Genomic DNA, 25,838 nt, shown 5'->3' with positions numbered 1-25,838 from the left:
ACTTCCGGTTCCGGAATTACAAAGCTTTATGTGCAAATTTATGAGAAAATGTGCACTCAATTTTCTTCGAAATCGATTTTCACAAACTAAGATGCAGATAAAAGGTTTTGAAATTCTTTAAAAAGTCTCCGAAAAGTTGAACCGGATCTGACCACCGGTTCCTTTATTACAGCATAATAAATGTCAAATTTCCAATTTCATTCAAGTGATGGCAAAACGAGGTGCAAATTTTTGTAAAACTTACTGATCAATTCACCTAGTTGGCTAATCTTGTCAGTTGGTGAATTTATAAACCTACCTTGAGACAACCAGTCTCCGGTTTCCGGTTTCGAAAGTACTGGTAATAGTGAAGAAAAATTTCAAAAACTGAACTTATTTCGATTCCTCAGCAAACGGTTAAACCGATTTGCACTAATCTTGATTCGAATGATGGCTCTCATTAGCGGCCCTTACACGAGTCATTAAAAATGTCATTACTGAAAAATAATATCATTTTAATGAACGTGTAATGGTGCAGTAATGACGAGATTTCTAACAAATTTGAAATACATCATTACTTAGTCATCATTTAAAATGACATTTTTAATGCTCGTGTAAGGGCCGCTATTGTTTTTAAAGACACTGTGCAATTTCATCCAGATCCGATTTCCGGTTACGAAGTTAGATGGCGATGAGTATTGAAATTTTCAAAATCACGATGAAAAACCGGGACGTGCCGGTACCGGTGTCTGACGGAAAAGGAGAGACGGAAGATAGATTTGCGATACGACGTGTAAGTGATTGCTGGTGAGAGATATGACTATAATTGAATACTCGTGCCGCCCGAGCACAGCAAAGCATACTCGGTTCTTCTAGTCAGTTAAGCTGTTTCTTCATGTAGTTTTCACATACAGAGTAGTTTAATTGGCAAAACAATTTCCCCGGGTAGCAACTAGCTACGGGTTTGAGTTCCGTCTTTGCGGAAGCTTTTTCGTGGTTTTCATTACATATAGTTGTATTCGTATGTCATTTTTCCAATCTGTTTTCCTCGTTAGATACTGATCAAATTCAATAACAATTTCCTAGTTACAAATTTGAAGAAACTTTCATGCAAACATACTATCATCCTTTTTTAAAAATCAGTCTCTCCATCCGTGTACAAAATAAATGGTTTGTCGTATTGAATACTGTGCAAAGATTCATCAAAATTGATACATTTTTTCTGCTGTTATTTACTGGAGCTGCTCAGTTTTAGGTGATAATGCCAGAACTTCTCTAATTCGTAAAACTGCTCTTTGCGTTGAGCAGACCTGAATGCCGGGAAAGCACATTTAAGAAATTAATTTAATTACATGTGCTTCCGTGAAAATATATTTCAGATTTTCATCCGAAAATTTTTTCGATTCTCCGAAAACATTTTGACTTCAAGTTTTTTCACACATTTCAACCACCGTGCTCAGATATATCTCTACATACATCATCCCGCAATCATCCACCAAGCAGTATCCTTCGCTCCTTCTCGCTCGACTCAGATAGCATCCTCTCAACCGGAAAGGATGCCAGTGAACTACCGGTTGGAAGTGCTTTCTGTGCCACTACGCACTGCTCTCCGGAGAGTGGCAAAACGTCAGCTACTCATTTAGCATCGGGACGGTTTCGAATTTTCCTCCAAAGGCCACATTGCGAAGCCATTTGGTTCGGTGGTTTCAGTCTACAGGATAGCTCCGAACGGTGCGGAACGCGAAACTGGTCTTGCTGCCTTGAAGGGGGGACCGGAACGGCATTCCAGTCGGTTGATTGGAGCAATCCGCTGTTGTTATAGTTGTTGTTTTCTCGGTTATCTGGTACGATTTTGCCGCCGCGGACGGGTGATGGACTTTGACGTGGGGGTGGTTATGGTCCACGGAGTTTTACGCAGGTGAATCTGCCACCACTGTGCGAAACAATTTGTTTGGGCAGGTCGACCGTTTTCCCGAGGGGTTCCTCATTAGTGCGACTCGTGCGAAACTCGTTCACCGGGAGATACGTGATCGAAATGATGATTTGCGTGAGGTTCATTTTCGGCGAAACGTAGTGGCCTCGGTTCAGGTATGGTCCCACTGTTCCGCAGTCCAACTGACAAGCGAGGATCAACGAAAACAATATGTATTATTAACACGTCCCGAAGCAGTTAGTTTAATCGTTATAGTTGATCCTGTTATCGTAAAGTGATACGGCGGAAAGTAGTTGAAGAAGAAGGAATAAGTTTCGGAGTATTGTTGTGCTTTGGGGAAATGTTGCTTGCTGAGATTAGCCGTGCGGGAAGATGTGAACATGTAGTTGAAGGATTAATTCTCAATTTCGCTATTTCCGTCACTCCCACCACAACACAGCCAAAGGAGCGGTATCTGATTTCGAGAAATTCTTCCAGTCTAAAGAATTAAGTGCTACTTGAACCAACGCTCCGGAAGTTGTGTGCTTACCAAACTGCCTGAACGACTGGAGTGAGGGGAAGTGGAAAGACGTTCTGATGATAGTTTATGGTTCGGATTAAGGAGTTAACGGAACCGGATACGGCAGTAAGTGGGCCAAGTGCCGGCGAGTATGTACATCTAGACGAAAGTGATTTTCCGGTCTCTGCCTAAGAAGAAGAACAAGTGAGTTTGCCGATTGTGAACACGAAGGAAAACGGAGATTCCGGCGCTGACAGCAGGTAAAGGAGATTAGTCGGTAAACTTCGAAACAAAGAGGAAGACTCTTATGTTTGCTTATAGATTGGATTAACAGCGTTGTTCGATGCTTCATACGGATTCACTGTGCATCTTGAAGGGATTTGAGCAAGACTGCGATGAATTTGGACGACAGACGTTTCTCGTCTAGAATGCAGTAGAAAAAGAAGTTGTTGTATTTCTACTGTTTTGTTGAGATAGACGAGGAATTTTTTGCTATGATTTAATGATAATCAGCTTCAGCTTCTTACAAATTGAAATAATTGATTTTTTAAATAGCTGGCTGTTAATGCGTATCAACTTTCAATAAATTGTATAACTCAAATACTGCATGTTCGTTATGTCTAATGAAATAACCGGGGATTATAACTTTTTCAAAAAAGCTGTTTAAAACACACCAATAAAAATCCGTTCAAAAACACCGTTGCGCACGACCTTGCACGCATGGATTACCATTGTATGAAAGCTCTAACGCAAGTGCCCATAAGGGATTACTGGGCTGCTCGAAACGCCTCTACAGGAGAATTGCTATTTGGTGATAGATCGTTTAATTTCTTACACAAATTGAAATCTCTACTTGGATGTTTGTTCTCTGTGATTGAGCTAATTATTGGCCAAATTAACACAGGTGGTGGTGGCTTGTATTGTATTGTATATCATTTATTTATACCCGGCTTTAACCTATCGTGGTCGTTCACCGGGCGGTGGTGGTGAACTTACTTCGTTCGTGTCCCTTGTCGCCATTTATTTCAAGCAGCAATTCGTCAGTAATACTATCGTTTTCCACCAGTTTATATCTCATTGCAAACTTCAATTGTTTTGTAATCTTATTGCGCATTCCGGTAATCGGCAGAAGCCTGCTTGCATTCCGGCTGCTGTCAAAATTGCCCAGGCGAAATTGCATCATTCTCTCGCTGTACGTCTCTTGCTTATTTCGCTCTTTCTTCTTTTTTTGTTCGACTTCATTAAATATTCGACAATCTCGCAAGTAAGAAAATGAACCAGTTTTAATCTACCTAATGGTATGAAGATGCCTTTCTCATAGCACTCATAACATCATAAACATTACTGTGGAATTCGTAAAAACAACTGTTCATTGAATAGAAATAGGAAAGTGTGTTCTGACTAAATCTAACAAATTCTACAAATCCTGTTTACCCTGTAGTTCCGGAACCGGAAGTAGTATCCGCAACAAATTTCGGAATTCCGTATGAAACTGTAAAAGACTTTTCTTTCGAACCTATAAGTTTGTGAAAATCGATTTGGCCATCTTGAAGAAAAGTGAGTGAGATTCTTTTTGCAGTTCTTAATCACCATTTCTCCAATTCTTCCGAAACCGGATTCAGATGACCGGAATAGCCGATGGTTCGTTTGCCAGCAACAAATATGACCTCCAAATTGGAACAGTTTTGAACCTACACAGAAAAAAAATTATGAATTTTACAGGTAATATAATTCTACAAACGATACAATTCATAATCACTTAACTTGTCAAGTGACGCAATATTCCTTTCGTGCAGAATTTTACTGATTCCGAGTGTAATTTGCATTCGGCTACCAAGTGCCGCTGTATGGATTTATATGTATCAATTATTCATAATGCAGACATGTGCTTTTGTGGTTAAGTTGATTAGCGGCGTGCTTTGAGATCCAATGTTTCTCGGTTCAACCCGCGCTGTAATCTATCGATCATCTGTTGTTATTTTTTATTCGATACAAATCATTTAATTTTCAAATCACATTTACATGTATTTGAATATGAGTTTGTGTGAAACATGACGCTCCATTTATGTGCATCTTATAAGATGAAAAATCACAAGATTTTTTCGAACTGTGTAGTTAAACCTAGACCTACTATCTTATGCTCTATTTCGACTAAACCAATTAAATGATCTTCATATGTTAAGTCAAGCTAAACAGCATAAATCAGCAGCATAAAACATGTAGTAGCATTATTATTACTATTATTATTATTATTACTACTATTATTGTTATTAGTAATGACATCACTACATCACTAGCACGGGATTACTGAACTACTGGCTGTGAAAATTGCATATTTTTTTCAAATAAATTTCAATTCATTGAAATTCTTTTATTCTTTCGGTCACAATTATTATAAAATAGGTAAAACTTTTATCAACCGCAGCACCGTCTTTTATCAATATCACACATTAGTAACAGACATCCGTAATCGTTTCGTTTTCTTGATAGCGTGTACGAACAAAGAACCACGCACCGGTGTTGTACATATTGTCATTCTATATGGTGATTTGAAAACTTTGACACTCATCGCCCTGTAACTGCGGAACCGGAGGTCGGAACCGGATGAAATTTCACAGTAGCTTTAAAGATAATATGAGCGTTAATTCATATCAAGATTTGTGAAAATCGGTTCAATCATCGCAGAGATATCGAAGTGAATTCGATTTTTGAGTTTTTATTCACTACTTTCGGTGCTTCCGGAAAAGGAAAAGGGGGGATCAGTAGTGCCGAATTAAGTGTTCATGCCCACAAATTAATAATATGTGCAAACTAGAAGAATTTATTATGTTTTTGACCATTATTCGTGAAAAAATACTAATGAAATTGATAATTTTCTAATTTAGTTCCGGAACCGGAAGTCGGATTCGGGTAAAATGAATTTCCATTCCAAAAACAAAAAAAAAGTTGGTCTAAACGTTGTGCAAGACCTTATGAGTAGTGTTAAGAGAAAGGTCAAACAACATGGGAAAAGTTAAATAAATTCTTTGATTTGATTCCCGGAAACTTTGGAGATAATCGGTTGAATAGCGTAATTTTGCAAAATATTCTCTTGTGATGCAATTTCAGTTTAATTATCGTCTATTTAATCAATGTTCCCACGTATTTGATTTTCCATGTCGTGCAGTGCTTTAAAAAAATATTTCTTAGTTCTCTGTCTAGTTCTTAACTGCTAGGCCCAGTTAGAAGGCTTTTAATTGGTAGTATAATATACACTCTTATACTATGGTCGCACTATGAGTTAAAACGAGGTTTCATACTATGTTCACACTGGCAGAATACAACATGTTTTAAAGCTGGTAATATAAAGTTGAAATTCCGGGAATTTCGCAGGTTTGGAAAATCTACAGAGAAAAAATTGAAGATTGCATTTCTGGCTTCAAGAAGCTTGATTTTCCACAAGGCCTCGGAGCAATTGGTATTATTAGTAAGTCAATCGTTTCCACTTTTCCATTACTTCAATCAGAAAGTTTTAAATGTTTTGTTCTATGCATAAAAAAAGATTTTTTTGTCATACGTTGGTTTTAAATATTTAATTCACCTTAATTGTCAACGTTTCGAAGATTTATTGCATCATAATCAGTGCAGTAAAATTTCATTCAATTCAATTGAAACTGAATGTGAAACACATTGACGATCTCTCCACTGCAGTAAACTTCAATCTCTGATACACACAATGTTTGCTGACGGCCCGAACGAGCAGCATTCAGTTCATCACTCGTTTCTCTTCAATCGAGGCTCAGTTTAACCACCGTCAGTTGATCTCTTGAAGTAACAAAATATCTCTTTCAATAGTGTGAGAGCGACCTTCAAATGAGGTTCATGTAAACATTCGAATTGGTTCAAGATAATAGATGAAAGACTAATCAGATAGCTGAAATATCAATCACAAAATACACATAAATTAATTGTTTCCTCCTTCAGTTTCCATTTTTAATACTTTACTCCATTTATAATTCTATTCGTTCGAATCTGCTTACTACGATCACCGAAGAATTTAAAACCATTTCTTTCAATAGGAAAGTGTGACAATAGCTTTTCAAATCATTTTAAAACATTTCACAGTTTGCTTCCGGTAGGTTGTAAAATATTATTCATGTTCAAAGTTATGAGGTGAAGGGATGAGATGGAAATAGGAGCTCAGATGAAATAGGGAGCCGTTGCCCTACTACTTGGCACTTGAAACTGAGCAAGCAAAACTTCAAATGACTAGGTACGACTATTCAACTGACGATGAATTCTGGGAGCTTCACTTGAAAATGGCAGCAAAAGTCAAATGAATTAGTAGAGATACGCTGACCGTCAGCGACCATAAATTTCATTTTCATCTCATATTATTCGATTGAAAATGAAATTTTACCGCACTGATCATAATACAAAAAACAAAAATGGTTGTAATAGTTTCTAGTTTTGTTTTATTATCCTTACATGGCTACTCTGATGGAAAACTGTTTCGGCAACGGCTTGTTAATTGACATAGTCGAAAAATGACGGAAAATGCTTGCAGGGTTGTGCTTGACTGACAATTATATCATGTTTTTTTTTGGGGAAAACATGTTTTAATGCGACGTTTCTGAATATGAAATAACGCAAAGGAAAAACATATTATTTAACTTAAAACATGAAATCAGAGTTAAAACTCGTTTTAACTCATAGTGAGAGCATAATATAATTCTGATTTCATGTTTTAAGCGAAATTACATGTTTTCCTTTTGCATTATTTAGTATTCAGAAACGTCACATTAAAACATGTTTCCTTAAATAACATGATATAATTGTCAGGCAAGTACAACCCTGCAAGCATTTTCCGTCATTTTTCGACTATGTCAATTAACAAGCCGTTGCCGAAACAGTTTTTCATCAGAGTAGCCATGTAAGGATAATCAAACAAAACTAGAAACTATTACAACCATTTTTGTTTTTTTGTATTATGATGCAATAAATCTTCGAAACGTTGACAATTAAGGTATCAATTGACAAACTGTTGTCGAAATAGTTTTCCATCACCACCAGCACCAGCCATTTAAAAGTACACCGATTACGTTGAGCCCCTCGCGTTTTGAGTCCCAAACACTGTTTTGATACTCATCGCGACTCTCAAATTGTGCAAATCACTTCCACTTGATGTCCCAAAACACTATCTGCTTTATTTTAGGTAGACCGACAAGTTATTGTGAGAGAATCTACCCAAAATTCTATAACTTTCGTGCAATAAACAAGGTAAACCGTGAAACAATTGTATTACTACTTCCTTGTTTACGTTGCAATCAGCTGATTTTGAAGTTCCAATTTAGTTATCAACAAGATGGCGTCGTGACAGGGGGCCGATGTAATCATAATAATACAAAACTGGAAACTGGTACAACCCTTTTATATTTGTATTATGACTTTTGGTAATTTGTTGCGTTTCGATGCTATAAATCTTCGGAACGTTAGCAATTAACAATATTTGAAAGCAGGGGGACGGGTATAGTGTGATGGGTAAGTCCATGCCTTTCACGCAGCCCGCCTGGGTTCGATTCCCAACCCCGCACATAGGGTCAGAAAGTTTTTCTGATCCGAAGTGGCGAATGACCTCAAGGTTAAAACCTCTATAATCGAAACAAAAAAAAAATATTTGAAAGCATATACGGAAAGTAAATAATTTTTGATTTTAGTATCAAAATCTTTTTCCTTCACCCAGATTGGTGACATTAGATAGTGTCTCAGTGATGTTCAGTAAAAGCTAACACAATGTTCGAAAGGTCGGCAAACGGATGCTGATTCCTGTATATTTGTTGTCTACTGACCAGTTTAGCAAAAACGGGTGTTTTTTGAAAAGAGGTTTGTTTTCTTAATAGGGATTACTCTATTGTCTGAAAGTTGTTTTGACAGTGTAAAGTGAAAATCTCTACTCAGTATATTGTTTGGCGACAGGGATGTCAGGTTCACAGATTAATCTGTGTTTCACAGATTTTGAATTTTCTGCACAGATTTTAAAAATGACACAGATTTTCACAGATTTCTGAAAATGATCACAGATTTTCACAGATTCTTGAATAAATCACAGATTTTGGAAATGGAGCACAGTTTAGCACCAAAAAATACAGAGCGGTTGAGGAAAAAGGCGTGAGCGTGTTGGTAGTGAGACCTCCTTGTTTTTGCTCACTACATTGAATTCGATCTGCTATAATGGTACGGAAAATGGGTAGTGAGACCTTTTATTTTTTGCTCACCAAATTCATTTCGAACTGCTATTGGGGTACGGAAAATGACCTGGCATCCCTGTTTGGCGAATCATTATGAATAGGTTAAATCTCGAACAAACCTTCCAAGTCGTGGAAATTTATGTTCAAAATCAGTGTTCAATGAAAACTGCTGATAGAGAACAGAAACAAATATTGCTGTCATTCATTCCAGTGTCGAAGAAAACGACAATTTATCGATTCATCGTCGTGTGCAAGAAGTTGGGCTTCTTTATGGAAAATTTTGCGTAAAGGCTTGGGTTTGGTGCCATTCAAAATTCAATTGGTGCAAGCATTGAAGTTACACCATCATCGTATGCGCCGTGAATTCAGCTATTGGTCACTTAAACATATGGACGAAGATCCGCTTTTTTTCGCAAAATTCCAATAATCCAGACGTCTTTCAAAAATTACCGATGCATCCCGATAAATGGTGAAATCATCGGTCCTTCTTTCGATACAGAACCATGATCAATGATTTTTTGTTGCCAAATCTTCAACATATGTATTTGAACGCGATGTGGTTCCAACAGGACGGTGCCACTTGTCATACTGCGGCCGAAACAATCGACTTATTGAAAGAACATTTCAACGATAACGTTATTTCGAGAAGTGGACCGTCGAAAATTGGACCCCCTGAGTGACCATATGAAAACTAAATTGAAGCCTTTATTTTAGTTATCGTAAAAAGAAATATTTGCCGGCAAGAGACGTGGACGAATTCAGTTCACTTTTCGTTTGAATCTCGACATTGCCCGAAAGCTAAAATCAATGAGCTGCTGTTCCGATTGAGTTGTCGACTGAACATGGATCGTGTTTTCACAGTTTGTGAGAGTAACGGATCAGGGTCATTTCGCCGAAAGCCATTTCGCCGAAAGGGTTATTTCGCCGAATGACATTTCGCCGAAAGCCATTCCGCCGAAAGGGTCATTTCGCCGAATCCTGAAAACGTCTTGAAATCGTAATTAGAATTGATTTAAATTAAAGACAAACGAAAGATGATAGCGTTAACGCCCGTTTTGTTGTCCTACCATTGTAGTTCCCAAGAAAACTTGTTGACTATTAGCTACTAATCATCAAAGCAATTGCATAGATGTATCTACCAGGCAAATGTAGGTGGTATTTTCCGTTTATTAAGTGAAAATGAAAAAAATATCTAATGCGGCTACGCCACATCGTTTTGGTTCATGTGCTGTCCGACCTCGCTATTGCTCGTTCGGACCTAACTAAAGCAAAGAAACCTAGCTATGAGTAGACCGGACAAACGAGGCGGTTATAGGTTTGTATGCAAGAAGCCGCCGCTTCCGACGGCGGGTCGGCGGCCGACTCAGCTGGCTTCGGTTATGTGGCTGCGCCACATCAGTTATACAGAAGACATAACATGCATGAGATATGACGCTTTCGGCGAAATGACCCTTTCGGCGAAACGACTTTCGGCGAAATGACTTATTCGGCGAAACGACTTTCGGCGAAATGGCATTCGGCGAAACGACTTTCGGCGAAATGGCTTTCGGCGATATGACCCGCTCCCGAGAGTAACATTAATACTTCGTCATTTTCGTCAGTTTTGAATGACGGTTATCTTATAATTGTCAATTTGCTTTTACCTATTGTAATGATCAGTGTTTGTTTCTCAGTCTTTCGAAATTGCATTGTGTCCTACAAAACACGATAAAGTTGATTGATTCAAGCGTGAGTTTTGATTTATTCGTCACGTCACCGCCGTCGTCTCGTGAGTAGAAATCATTGAACAGTTTTCAAGCAGGAACCGGCTCTCCCTACTGCGAGTATCGTCCCCACTCGGTTTCGTCTAGCGCAAAACCCGAAACCGAAAGCTCCGCTGGTGTGTTTGGGTGTATGTGTGTGTGTGTACTCGATATACGAGATGATATCGATAGCTGCAGCAGAGCCAAAGTTTTTCCCGGATCACGTTGTCTCAGCTCAGCTCAGCCTCCGTCACGCGCTTCGTTCCGCGACCATCAATCAGTAAAACAAATGCGATGGTGCACGACCTCTGCCGGTGTTGGTCGGATGTGATGTGGGGGATTGTTTTTCTGCTCGTATTTTGTTCGTGTGGCGGCGAAGGATTTCAGTAGCAGCAGGATAACACGAAGAAATAATTCAAGATTTGACATGGAAGTGAATGGCATACATGATTCGCGTGTTTTGAAGGAAATTCGGTCGTCGTCTGTTTGTCACCCTCCCGGTCGGTCGGTTGGTTGGTTGGTTGGTTGGTTGGTTGGTTGGCTGACAATTTGTTTTCTTTTCTTGGGGTTAAAAATACTGACACCGAACGGCACGAAATACGGTCGTCGGATCGAGGAGCGGTGATTCGTTGCTTTATAGGGGATCGGTGTGGCTGAATTTGCTGTCTCATGGTTGGCCATTCAGAACGTGATCTGGAAGCCGAGGAAGAGTGAGAGCATAATTTAAATAAAACATGACTAGTTGGAGCGATTCTTTAAGGTAACTGTTTATAGGAACTTAGACTTTTGGAGATACTAGAAAGTTACGTAAATTACTTCCCAAGTAGCACATTCCAGAATTTACGCCGAATCTGTACGAACGGTTAGCACCTAATCTCACTCAGCATGACAAGCTAATCGTTTTATTATATATCTTTAGATCGAAGAAGTTGATTATCGAAAGTGAGATAGCATATAAATGTGACAGGAATGGAACCAAATTTACCAGTGTGCTGTCATTCGTTGGCAGCAAAAGCAATAAACTCATCTATTATTCATAGCTCGGTGAATCCGGATAAAATGCCTTTCTACCGGAGACAGACCGACGACGTCATCAATTCAGCGCCTTATGGAAGGTCGATCAAATCTGTACCCGGTCAGGTAGATTGAAGAGTTCTTTTCCGACAAACATTCATCGCCGAATCGAAGTGATTGGATCGTCGATAGAGGCTTCGAGAGGCGCTGATAACAGTTCGATTCCTGTACGCTAGCTGGAGGGTTGAATTATGGCCGTAACGTGAGCAGTTGAATTGCTTTCCAGCCGCTATAGGAAATGGCCCGAACGTGAGTGGCTTTCAACAAGTGCGCGACTTTGGGAAGGTGGAACTGAATTGATGGAGTCTCAGCCTGCATCTGAATTGCCTGACTACCTTCATTCCCAGCTGAGTTTATGAAGCCGCTGACGTGCCAGGGCGATTAGGAAAAATATATGTGAGAACATAATTTACTTGATGGCTGCAACGTGTTTGTTCGCTATACCCAAGCTGTAATGTTTTGGCGAAGATTTACTACAATGGCACGGACGACAATGTTCTCGTGCGATAATAACCCAGTAGGCTTTGGTTCAAATCAGTACACTCGGTCAGGCCACCAAAATACTGAAACAAAACCACTTTCCCCAGTAAGCACATTAACGATAACTCACTTATGTTTGTCTAGGCGGCCCGATGTCGGGTACATCAAAAGGAAAGCGACCCTCAATTTGTCAGACTTCAAACAAACCAAACATATGACAGTAGCGAACTTTTACGTTTCCCCGGGCGGTAATCGATTGCGACGATTCAATGTTCCAGTCCCAACCGGCGAACCCTAGTCTATAACGGGGAACCGATTATTCGGAAGGGAATTAATACGCCCATTTGCACCCTTCTGACCCGCAAGGTCTCATTTCAGTTCGGATGTGCACGGAATCGGTGAATAATGTTGGAACTTCTGGGAATTGACCTGAACTGACGATGTGTTGGTTTTACTTCGTTTCGGACAAAGTTGATGTTGTTCTTTGTTCAGCTTTTGGTAGGGTGCCCGAATGGACGATGATTCAATTCACCGATGGCGAGGGATGTGTTGCCCTTGGCACTCTGTTCATTGAGGAGACTCGTTGACCCCGAATCGCCACTCCACTCTGGTCATATCGATGTGAGTAGGGCAGAACGGGGGAACGATTTTGTCCTCAAACAAGTTTTACGGTGCATATTTAAACTGTAATGAAGGACTGTCAAACATGTGACCTTCGAGTATTATATAGTTTTTGATTCATTGCTCTGGGTTAGTTCTTTTGTTTGACATCACGCTTCGGAATAACAGCTCGGCTGAAAAGTTCGTATCGTTTCTATGAGAGGGCGCCACTAGAATTAAATCCATACCATTTTCAGTTAGTACCAACCTTCAAAAGATACGTGTATAAATTTGACAGCTGTCTGATTATTAGTTTGTGAGATATTGCATTTTGAGTGAAGCTACTTTTGTTATTGTGAAAAAAATGGAAAAAAAGGAATTTCGTGTGTTGATGAAACACTACTTTTTGATGAAAAAAAGTGCCGCCGATACCAAAAAATGGCTTGATGAGTGTTATCCAGACTCTGCACCGGGCGAAGCAACAATTCGTAAGTGGTTTGCAAAATTTCGTACTGGTCATATGACCACCGAAGACGATGAACGCAATGGACGTCCAAAAGAGGCTGTTACCGATGAAAACGTGAAAAAAACCCCAAAATGAAGGAACGTGTTGTACATATTATTCACGAATATTTGGATATGAGAAAGCTTTGTGCAAAATGGGTTCCGCGCGAGCTCACAATCGATCGAAAACAACAACGAATTGATGATTCTGAGCAGTGTTTGGAGCTGTTATATCGAAATAAAACCGATTTTTTCGTCGATATATAACAATGGATGAAACATGGCTCCATCATTTCACTCCGGAGTCCAATCGACGGTCAGCTGAGTGGACTGCACGCGATGAACCGAACCCAAAGCGTGGAAAGACTCAACAATCGGCCGGTAAGGTTATGGCGTCTGTATTTTGGGATTCGCATGGTATAATTTTCATCGACTACCTTGAAAAGGAAAAAACCATCAACAGTGACTATTATATAGCGTTATTTGAGCGTTTGAAGGACGAAATTTCAAAAAAACGGCCTCATTTGAAGAAGAAAAAAGTTTTGTTTCATCAAGACAATGCACCGTGTCACAAGTCGATGAAAACCATGCTGAAATTGAACGAATTGGGCTTCGAATTGCTCCCTCATCCACCGTATTCTCCAGATTTGGCCCCCAGTGACTTTTTCCTGTTCTCAGACCTCAAGAGAATGCTGGCTGGTAAAAAATTTAGAAGCAATGAAGAGGTAATCGCTGAAACTGAGGCCTATTTTGAGGCAAAGGACAAATCGTACTACAAAAATGGTATCGAAAAGTTGGAAGATCGCTATAATCATTTAGGGGTTAGCCAAATTTTGTGCTAGGGCACATAACCGTTTTCATTATTTTTACGTTTCGTCTTTGACTCATCAGTGCAGAGCAGTTCAAATTGAACTGCTTAGTGCTAAACTCGGCAGTTCAATTTGAACCGCTAAGCAGACGTAAAGTTTCTGCTACTTACAGAACACTTTTTGTTTTGCAACGAATTGCAATGTCTTTTCTGACGTGCCGAACGAAAACGTGTTTTCGACTATTTCTGGCCGATGCAGGTATGGTCATTTAGGGGTTAGCCAAATTTTGTGCTAGGGCACATAACCGTTTTCATTATTTTTACGTTTCGTATTTGACTCATCAGTGCAGAGCAGTTCAAATTGAACTGCTTAGTGCTAAACTCGGCAGTTCAATTTGAACCGCTAAGCAGACGTAAAGTTTCTGCTACTTACAGAACACTTTTTGTTTTGCAACGAATTGCAATGTCTTTTCTGACGTGCCGAACGAAAACGTGTTTTCGACTATTTCTGGCCGATGCAGGTATGGTCATTTAGGGGTTAGCCAAATTTTGTGCTAGGGCACATAACCGTTTTCATTATTTTTACGTTTCGTCTTTGACTCATCAGTGCAGAGCAGTTCAAATTGAACTGCTTAGTGCTAAACTCGGTAGTTCAATTTGAACCGCTAAGCAGACGTAAAGTTTCTGCTACTTACAGAACACTTTTTGTTTTGCAACGAATTGCAATGTCTTTTCTGACGTGCCGAACGAAAACGTGTTTTCGACTATTTCTGGCCGATGCAGGTATGGTCATTTAGGGGTTAGCCAAATTTTGTGCTAGGGCACATAACCGTTTTCATTATTTTTACGTTTCGTCTTTGACTCATCAGTGCAGAGCAGTTCAAATTGAACTGCTTAGTGCTAAACTCGGCAGTTCAATTTGAACCGCTAAGCAGACGTAAAGTTTCTGCTACTTACAGAACACTTTTTGTTTTGCAACGAATTGCAATGTCTTTTCTGACGTGCCGAACGAAAACGTGTTTTCGACTATTTCTGGCCGATGCAGGTATGGTCATTTAGGGGTTAGCCAAATTTTGTGCTAGGGCACATAACCGTTTTCATTATTTTTACGTTTCGTCTTTGACTCATCAGTGCAGAGCAGTTCAAATTGAACTGCTTAGTGCTAAACTCGGCCGCCCTAGCACAAAATTTGGCTAACCCCTAAATGACCATACCTGCATCGGCCAGAAATAGTCGAAAACACGTTTTCGTTCGGCACGTCAGAAAAGACATTGCAATTCGTTGCAAAACAAAAAGTGTTCTGTAAGTAGCAGAAACTTTACGTCTGCTTAGCGGTTCAAATTGAACTGCCGAGTTTAGCACTAAGCAGTTCAATTTGAACTGCTCTGCACTGATGAGTCAAAGACGAAACGTAAAAATAATGAAAACGGTTATGTGCCCTAGCACAAAATTTGGCTAACCCCTAAATGACCATACCTGCATCGGCCAGAAATAGTCGAAAACACGTTACAATAAATTGTATTTAACCGTAACACGTACAATAAATTGTATTTAACCGAATAGTTCCGATTGAGAATCACTTATTTCCGCTGCGGAATTGGTTGGTCAAATGAAAAATACAATGGTTTATTAATATAAGAAAATATAAGAAAACTTTAGAGTTGGAAGTATCAATTTCATATAAAATATCGTTTGCTGTGAGATACACGACTTTTCCGTTTCCATTCAAATGCAAATTATATAACTGTTGAAAACCGTTATAACCTTTCCAAACGATTTTACACTAAATTCATTTAGGCAGTCAGAAAAGTTAAATTTGGATAAAGTAAACACGTCCAGCGCTTCGATTTATTTTTGTTATTTATTGTCTGTAATAATAATGATTTTAAAATAAATTTCCACGATTATTTAAAATAAAACTGATCGATAGTAAGAACATGATTCATTTGTACACTAAAAATCTGCAGCAAAGTATGCAGATGATCAAGTTCTGCCTTGCTATATAGTTACAGAGATTTATTTGTTTTCATCTCCATAGCAATCCTGGGAAAAGACCCTTGTATAAAGAAAAAACTCAGATTTGATCCATTCCAAGAGTATGCAGTAGCTCCATGATAGAATGAAAACTTTCTTGTCAAATTTTGATCATTTTTCATTCTACTGATTAAATCTGAGTTTTTTTTTTCTTTAAAAAGCGTCGTCATTCATTTCAATTCAGTTCTTTGGCTTGATGTTCTATTAAACATAAGGGTCGGAGGTCGGAGCAAGTCTCCTCTTATCAAACTGATTGTTTAAGATAGTAGATACAAATAAAATATAATTGATCCGATATACGGATTCAAAAAGGCTTTGAATTTTTTAAATCAGGGGGGCAAAATACAATCCTAGAAAAATAGAATTGGCCACAATAATTGTTTGTCTAAAGCAGAAATTGCCTTACATTACGTGAATTCTAAGTCTACTACAGACTCTTACTTCACTGAATACTCACCAAAGTACTCTGACACCAGGTTTTCCACTATTTCCATCGAGCACCATTCTTAATCACTGAATTCGTATCACCACCACAATACGTATTAAATAAAAACCTTAAACATATAACTTCGGTTAAAAAATGCGTTTTGTTTACATTCTGTCAATGACTTTTCTAACAAGTTATCCAAAAATATTTCAACAATTGGAGGAAACGCACTGATAATTAATAATAAAATCATGGTATGCTATTTTTCCTTCAACATTGCGAATCATCAAAGTTTCATTTAAATTTCGAAAGAAGAACTTCTTCTGTGTTCGATTGTATGAAACACTGCAAAATGAAAATAATACATGCATGGAAAAATTTTTGTTACGGGAATATAATATAACAAATTCATTTCGATTCTAGCAAACTTACATACAATTGTAATACAATTCCACATATTTATGCCAATCATATAAATGATGGAAGAAAATCAGAAGAAATGAGTATGAAACTCATTTTTCGCTCATCATAAAATTATTCGAACTGTTCTATAATTCATTATTAGGAATAAACTCTTCTCAGGGATTAAATTATCATTCAATAGTCGGAATTCTCAGTTATTTATCGCATTGAACGAAGTTTCATTCAAAATGCGGTTGGCGTTTTCTTTCAGTGTATTTAGCCTCCGTGGCCGCTTGGAAGTACTCTACTACAGTCAACTACAGTCCATTGTCAAGCAATCATCACTCTGTTCTCTGGCGTACACTGAAATGAAAATCTTATTTATATTCATTAGATTTGTCATATGAATCATATGCAGAATATAATTCACAGAAATTATATGGAAACTTATAATCTTTATTTAATGTGTACGTTAAATCTAAATGGACGTTATCATAATGAAAGTTATAAAAATATCCCATATAATTTATATGGAAATCCGATGGAAGTCGTGAATCGTACTGCTTGAAGCTGAAGAAATAGTTGTGTCTCCGATATTCATCAACTGCTCCAGACCATTTTTTTCAGGAAGTTCCGCATCTCAATGTAACTTCGTTCAAGGATATGCGTTAATGGACCATGAAATATATATCCGGTACATTTCATTACTCTATCTGTCTAGTAAGATTCGTTTTTATTTTCAGTCTCGGGATCTCACTTCTTTTTCGCAAATATCATGAGGTGCTCCCTTACCGAACGGAATACTAGTAAAGCTTGAATCCTCAAAGAAAAGTAGTAGTTGGCGATTATCTGCTATTCGTATGAGCTATATTGAAAGTTATATATATATATATATATATATATATATATATATATATATATATATATATATATATATATATATATATATATATATATATATATATATATATATATATATATATATATATATATATATATGTATATATATAATTTTTTTTAAAACTAGTCATATGGTATATATGAACCTATCTAAATAAAATCGAAGTGAATATTATATGCGCTTCATAAATTGTTCCAATGTATGTTGTGCGGATATCTAGTAATGGTTATAAGACACGCCAATCAATTTGACTCAGACTGGAAATTTCATTCGTTATATGGAAATCCTGTAAAAATAACGTTAACAAGAGTTTTATGTTTCATAAGATTATCTCATATATTTGACATGATGTTGAACACATCTTGTAACTATTATTGGAAATGCTAATAGTGCAAAATCATTAGAATATCATATAATGTGAAAAAGAAAATTTAGCTCAGTGTATAATGTACGATTCAGACGCTGCGGCTTCTTCCGTCACCGTCATCGGAACGTCAGCCTTCGTCAAAATTAGTCAAATGAGTTTTCCCTTTGCGCCGGCCCCCTGTCACGACGCCATCTTGAAGAGATCAAAATCGAAACTTCAAAATCAGCTGATTGCAACGTAAACAATCAAACAGTAATACATTTGTTATACGCGTTTACCTTGTTTAGTGCACGAAAATTAGTGAATTTTTTGTCGACTCTCTCCCAATAACTTGTCGGTTTACCTAAAATACAGCAGACAGTGTTTTGGGACATCAAGTGGAGATAATTTTTACAATTTGAGAGTCGCGATGAGTATCAAAACATCGCAGTGTTTGGGGCTCGAAACGCGAGGGGCTCAACGTAATCGGTATACTTTCAAAAGGCTGGTGCTCACATGCCGGTGTCAGATGGGTGCTTGCGCATTCACACGATCCAGCAGAGATCCGGAACGTCAACGTCCGTCAAAGGTAAGCTCCGTCAACATTTCTCCGAAAGAATATTTGACGGACTGTGATTACCGCACACATGCACGATTCATATGATTGCGGTATTAAGCTGACGTTTGTTATGTATGTATTCGGTGTCAAGATTCCACTCTTAAACGAAATATACCACATATAAGTAATTAAACTTATCAGTAGATTTGCAAAGTACGTTACGTTGTTGAGTGGAACTGATTGTTTTGTTTTTTCCTCTCTAGTTAATTTTGAAAGTTATTTATTCGATTAAAAGGTAGGAAAACAAAAGATCGATTGGCTTCGAAAGCTCCCAGATTTTGTATTAGTGGAATAAAATTGGGCGAAACTAAGTTCTTCAAATTCAACGTGTAAGAAAATGACATGACGGACACGGATAGGAAACCGGATCGTGTGAATCAGAATGACGGTGACGGACGTTGACGTTCCGGTGACAGTGACGGAAGAAGCCGGACAGTCTGAATCGTACTTAAGTATGGATCCTGGTTTCAACAGTCAACAGTTACCCACCAAATATGCTTCCGATGATCGCTCGCGTTCGTGTTTTTATTTCAGAATAAGCGCATGTTCGGCTCCCAGCGGTAGAATATTTTATCTCATAACCATCATTTCACGCTGTAATCGGAAGGAGCACTAGCCCCGAAATATTTATTCAACTGTTACCTTCCAAAAATGTCTTTTCAAAGAACGAAAAATGTTCGTGCTTTTGTAGCAACATAGTTTGGACTTGGTCGTATAAGAACCAGATGCGGATTGCTACTTGGGATGACTCACGGTTCATCGTTCATCCATTCGAGTGTTTGCGCCTGTTAAGATGGAGTAGTTTTTTTTTGATTATGCAGTATCAAGAGTTTGGTGACGTTTCAAGTGGTTCCATCCCATTTAATTGCATGTTTGCTGGATGATTGACTTACTAATTGGCAGCTATTTGCGAGAAATTAGGCTTCTCGAATTCAACTCCTCCCCATACTGACAACTCACTCAAACCCAAAAGCTTGTGAACAGTTGTTCATTTGTTTTCCTAGTGCTTAAATCTTAAAAGCAATTTGCCTACTGGTTATATCTTGGCGAAAACGTGCCCAATAATTCCGGACCAAAAAGAACGTGTCCGAGCGTAGCGGCACTGGTTGTGTTGGGGCTCTTTCTACTCGCAGCACGTAACATCCGTTTTGGTTCGGAGGCTGTCAATCGGTGCCGTGTATTCGGAGAAACAAAACAGCCTCTCCAGTAGCTTTCCCTTTGGCTGTTTTTGGAATGGAATCGGTGAGCTGGTGGTGTTCGTCGTCGATATTCACGACTCAGGGCCCAAGTGAGGCGGCGATAGGCTGCATCTCGGCGTAAAGAATGGAAAACATGCCCGTAGACACCGCGTTGCGCCCGGAATGATAATGATGCCAATATATTAGACGTGCTGCCGAATACCGCTGCGCTCTGCTGTGCATCACTCACTCACGATCGTTCCGAGATGTGTTGGGTTGGGTTCGGTTGGCTATATGGGTATGTGAATTGGGTGTACAGCACTTGCTCCAGTTTTCAATTCTGACGTTCGTGACGTGCACTACGGAAGCATGCTTTAACCCCCTACTGGCCGTGAGATTTTGGAGGAAAAAAGCAACACCGGCAGCACTTTCGATCTAGTATCGTGTAGATTGCCTATTCGAGTCAAATGGATGTATCCTTTATTCTATTCAAATCAGGCTCAAAAATTCATTAAGAATAGTACGATCTGTTTTTCGAACTCAAGTGAATTCAGACCACCAGAGGCTTAGATGATAAATGCTGGAATCGTGAAAACACCAAAGGTCTATCGTTAAACAGAAGAGTTCTAGTAAAGAAATGATTCAGAAGTAATTTATTGAGAATGACTTCGGCCTTTACAGGGATAGGGTTGAAATGGTTGGTGGGACTATCATGAATTTCTCTTGACATCGTAAACGGAATGTACTTTCAATATTTATATTTTCACGATACGATGGGTTACGAGTAGTGCCATTTCCATCGTTCACTCCAATATGCATATCGCCGGTCGTTCATGACTACATCGAAGTTTGATTTAACTCTTATGGCTTGACTATAGCTTCCAATCGGGTGTGAAAATGGTTAGTTAGATACTGGGACAAACATTGCTAACCATATTTGTTCTATCCACACCTGAAAGCTAAGGACGGGTGTGACCCGTCGGTGTTGAAAAAGTACTCTCGGGACAGATTGGCGGCACACAATCACCTCCTGTCTGATAGTCGCCGTTCGATGGGTTAGAATCGAGTGCTACCTGATTTCACAGTGACTCAAGGGAGCTTGTTCGGTGATGTTGAAATACAAATTTAGATACAATCTCTGAAGGTATCCTTTCAGCACTGAAATCACTTTTCGAACATGGTGCGATACGAACCTGGTTTTAGTAAATCAATGTTGATATTAATTTTCAGTTGATGAGATGTACTTCATGTAAGTGAATCGAGTAGTAATAAATTTATTGACGTTGAAGCAACATTAATCGGTTTTGATACCGTAGGTAATGTTAAATAAACTGTTACTTTTATAACCGTAGTTTCCAATTTCAATAGTCTTTTCACAGAATTCTAGTATTATCGGAATTTTTCTGTTTCATAATCTTTCTTGATTTGAAGTTCGATGTCTAATCAAAAACCCATCAGTTGTGATGCGACTAAGAGCAAACTATGTTGCAATAGTAACACGAATATGTTTCGTATGTTACATTGGTTAAAACAAGGTGACAGTAATGCTTCTTCATAACATAATTAGTTACCAAACAGTTATTTAGGTTTCCAAGCACAACATCTTTTCGTAATGTTGAACTAGTTATCATTTACAAGTTATCGTGACATTTTTTCATACATATCTTTAATCACAGCTATGCTTCAAGCTATTTGTTGCAAACAAGTTCATTTGACGTTGCGAAAACATTATGAGCTCGTTAGCGTATGTGTAAATCGTTACTGTGAATTGATATAGCAATGATATAAATATTACATGATCATAACCAGTGTTGGAAAAAAATCCAAATTTCGAAAATCACGAAACAATCCCCCCCCCCCCTGCAACTGGAATAAATATTTGAGAATTTGCTAGAAATATCTTATAATACAATTTTCTCCTGTTATCCCCGTAGTTCGTCTCCGTAATCGTTCATATTTCTTAACTAATTTACTAGTTAATGTGGTTATTTCTGGAATAGTAAGGAAGATGTTTCTTGTGATCGTGTCAAAATATTCGGAAAAGAAACTAAACTTTCTTACTTGGTTGCTTTTTATTTGCTCTAACCTCTCCATTCCCTGTATAAAAATGTTCTATACATTGCAAAGTTTAATAATCTATAGTAAACATTTTATATGTCCTCCCTCCCCTTAATTTTTTATAGAACTTGCCGCCCCTGATATTGTGCAATTCAATTGTGGTGAATCAATAGTAGGCACTACATTGACAGTGGAGTAATATCATTAATAAAAGCAGCAAGTGCTAACATTAATAAAAACAATCACATGTTACGCAGCTGATTAACAAATATTAGCCATGCCATTTCGCTTGAATAACGTACGTAGAAGTGACAGGAGCGGAAACTACCGCTATGACAATTCAAACGCGCCATTCAAACACTGCGCCTATTGTGTGATCGAGAAATGCTGACAATGCTGCGCTCCTGTTAATTCTATGAGTCAAGTTCATGCTAAATAGTGTTTTACTGGGTTTAATCTAAATAGTGCAGTATAATCATCCAGCTGGAATTGAAGTAGTCTTTCGTTCATACGATCACTGTTTGGAATGTGGAAAAATGTTATTGTTCATATTGACTACCTTACGTGCATCGAAAATATGGCAGTTATTTTTTCTCAATTGCTAATTTATTCTGCAGAGATTTTTTTTTATTGATGACAATATAATAATTAAATCTTGCACGAATGTTTTCGGTGTCGAATTGAAGTGTAGTAGAAATTCAGCATCGAAATATCATCAGAGACTCTTTTCCTTTCCTTTTTTTCCTTATCTCTTTAGCGATATTTCTATGGATGAAAATTCGTCATCAAATTTCGCTGACAGTATCACTTGTGAATCTCGAGGTTCAGAGTTTTGTGGATGTTTGTTTCAGGAATGAAAATATCGGAAGTGATTTTTTCAGTCACTGATTGTTTTTTAGAAAATTTAGAATTGAAGTGAAATGAACTTTTTCTGCTCATGATTTTCCCAACACCGAATATAACACACAATTTCTGCACTGATTCGGTTTTCGCAACTTAACGATGACGAAAATGTAACAGAGATCCTTGTTGGCTTGATTTTTGCGAACACATTCTGCAGAAGTGTGTGAAACATAAATGAAACAAGAATATTACTATTTTCAAAACTTTTTTTTTACAAATGAAATGATCTGACATTCGGTTCCGAAACAAAAATATTAATGTATACAGCTTTTATCACAGATTACAGCATTTTACGAACTCCGATTAAATTAATAACGTCAAGCTTCTATGAAAGTTTCCTGAATTTCATTACAATCTGACTTCTGGTTCCGTAATTACAGTGTGATATGTGCTAAAAACATGAAAATAACGACACTCACTTTTTTCGTGGATGGATGGATCGATTTTCACCAGGTTAGAATCAAATGAAATATCTTAGGATTCCATTTAAAGTTCCTGATTTTTATTCGGATATGACTTCCGGTTCCGAAGATACGGTGTAATGTGTAAAATATGAAATTCAAGAGTATTCTTTCATATGTCATAACATCGGCTGAAAAGTTCGTGTCGTTTAATAGAAACACACATTTTTTTGCCAAAATTCGTTTTTATTATTCAACATAATTGCCATCAGAGGCGATACAGCGATTATAGCGATCTTCCAACTTTTCGATACCATTTTTGTAGTACGATTTGTCCTTTGCCTCGAAATAGGCCACAGTTTCAGCGATTACCTCTTCATTGCTTCTAAATTTTTTAACCAGCGAGCATTCTCTTGAGGTCTGAGAACAGGAAAAAGTCACTGTGGGCCAAATCTGGAGAATACGGTGGATAAGGGAGCAATTCGAAGCCCAATTCGTTCAATTTCAGCATGGTTTTCATCGACTTGTGACACGGTGCATTGTCTTGATGAAACAAAACTTTTTTCTTTTTCAAATGAGGCCGTTTTTTTAAAAAAATTTCGTCCTTCAAACGCTCTAATAACGCTATATAATAGTCACTGTTGATGGTTTTCCCCTTTTCAAGGTAGTCGATGAAAATAATACCATGCGAATCCCAAAATACAGACGCCATAACCATACCGGCCGACTGTTGAGTCTTTCCAGGCTTTCGGTTCGGTTCATCGCGTGCAGTCCACTCAGCTGACTGTCGATTGGACTTCGGAGTGAAGTGATGGAGCCATGTTTCGTCCATTGTTATATATCGACGGAAAAAATCGGTTTTATTTCGATATAACAGCTCCAAACACTGCTCAGAATCATCAATTCGTTGTTGTTTTTGATCGATTGTGAGCTCACGCGGCACCCATTTTGCACAAAGCTTTCTCATATCCAAATATTCGTGAATAATATGTCCAACACGTTCCTTTGATATCTTTAGGGTGTCAGCTATCTCGATCAACTTCACTTTACGGTCACTGAAAATCATTTTGTGGATTTTTTCACGTTTTCATCGGTAACAGCCTCTTTTGGACGTCCACTGCGTTCATCGTCTTCGGTGCTCATATGACCAGTACGAAATTTTGCAAACCACTTACGAATTATTGCTTCGCCCGGTGCAGAGTCTGGATAACACTCATCAAGCCATTTTTTGCCATGTTCTATACATTGCAAAGTTTAATAATCTATAGTAAACATTTTATATGTCCTCCCTCCCCTTAATTTTTTATAGAACTTGCCGCCCCTGATATTGTGCAATTCAATTGTGGTGAATCAATAGTAGGCACTACATTGACAGTGGAGTAATATCATTAATAAAAGCAGCAAGTGCTAACATTAATAAAAACAATCACATGTTACGCAGCTGATTAACAAATATTAGCCATGCCATTTCGCTTGAATAACGTACGTAGAAGTGACAGGAGCGGAAACTACCGCTATGACAATTCAAACGCGCCATTCAAACACTGCGCCTATTGTGTGATCGAGAAATGCTGACAATGCTGCGCTCCTGTTAATTCTATGAGTCAAGTTCATGCTAAATAGTGTTTTACTGGGTTTAATCTAAATAGTGCAGTATAATCATCCAGCTGGAATTGAAGTAGTCTTTCGTTCATACGATCACTGTTTGGAATGTGGAAAAATGTTATTGTTCATATTGACTACCTTACGTGCATCGAAAATATGGCAGTTATTTTTTCTCAATTGCTAATTTATTCTGCAGAGATTTTTTTTTATTGATGACAATATAATAATTAAATCTTGCACGAATGTTTTCGGTGTCGAATTGAAGTGTAGTAGAAATTCAGCATCGAAATATCATCAGAGACTCTTTTCCTTTCCTTTTTTTCCTTATCTCTTTAGCGATATTTCTATGGATGAAAATTCGTCATCAAATTTCGCTGACAGTATCACTTGTGAATCTCGAGGTTCAGAGTTTTGTGGATGTTTGTTTCAGGAATGAAAATATCGGAAGTGATTTTTTCAGTCACTGATTGTTTTTTAGAAAATTTAGAATTGAAGTGAAATGAACTTTTTCTGCTCATGATTTTCCCAACACCGAATATAACACACAATTTCTGCACTGATTCGGTTTTCGCAACTTAACGATGACGAAAATGTAACAGAGATCCTTGTTGGCTTGATTTTTGCGAACACATTCTGCAGAAGTGTGTGAAACATAAATGAAACAAGAATATTACTATTTTCAAAACTTTTTTTTTACAAATGAAATGATCTGACATTCGGTTCCGAAACAAAAATATTAATGTATACAGCTTTTATCACAGATTACAGCATTTTACGAACTCCGATTAAATTAATAACGTCAAGCTTCTATGAAAGTTTCCTGAATTTCATTACAATCTGACTTCTGGTTCCGTAATTACAGTGTGATATGTGCTAAAAACATGAAAATAACGACACTCACTTTTTTCGTGGATGGATGGATCGATTTTCACCAGGTTAGAATCAAATGAAATATCTTAGGATTCCATTTAAAGTTCCTGATTTTTATTCGGATATGACTTCCGGTTCCGAAGATACGGTGTAATGTGTAAAATATGAAATTCAAGAGTATTCTTTCATATGTCATAACATCGGCTGAAAAGTTCGTGTCGTTTAATAGAAACACACATTTTTTTGCC

The 25,838-nt window shown here is 38.0% G+C and overlaps 1 protein-coding gene across 4 annotated transcripts in view; it reads left to right on the top strand.

Annotated features, from left to right (window-relative positions):
* Positions 1-1,700: 1,700 nt before the first annotated feature.
* The window catches only part of LOC131434820 (uncharacterized), a 424,990-nt gene continuing 400,852 nt past the window's right edge, over positions 1,701-25,838 (top strand). For all 4 annotated transcript variants that reach the window (XR_009230406.1, XR_009230403.1, XR_009230404.1 and 1 more), the window contains exon 1: positions 1,701-2,671. The gene's annotated coding sequence lies outside the window, so the exon portion shown is untranslated. The remainder of the gene's footprint in view (positions 2,672-25,838) is intronic.

Source organism: Malaya genurostris, chromosome 1 (genome assembly GCF_030247185.1).
Source record: "Malaya genurostris strain Urasoe2022 chromosome 1, Malgen_1.1, whole genome shotgun sequence".
In the NCBI taxonomy this organism is placed as follows: Eukaryota; Metazoa; Arthropoda; class Insecta; order Diptera; family Culicidae; genus Malaya; species Malaya genurostris.
Note: the sequence above shows the minus strand (reverse complement) of the source record. Positions and strands in the feature narration are given on the sequence as shown.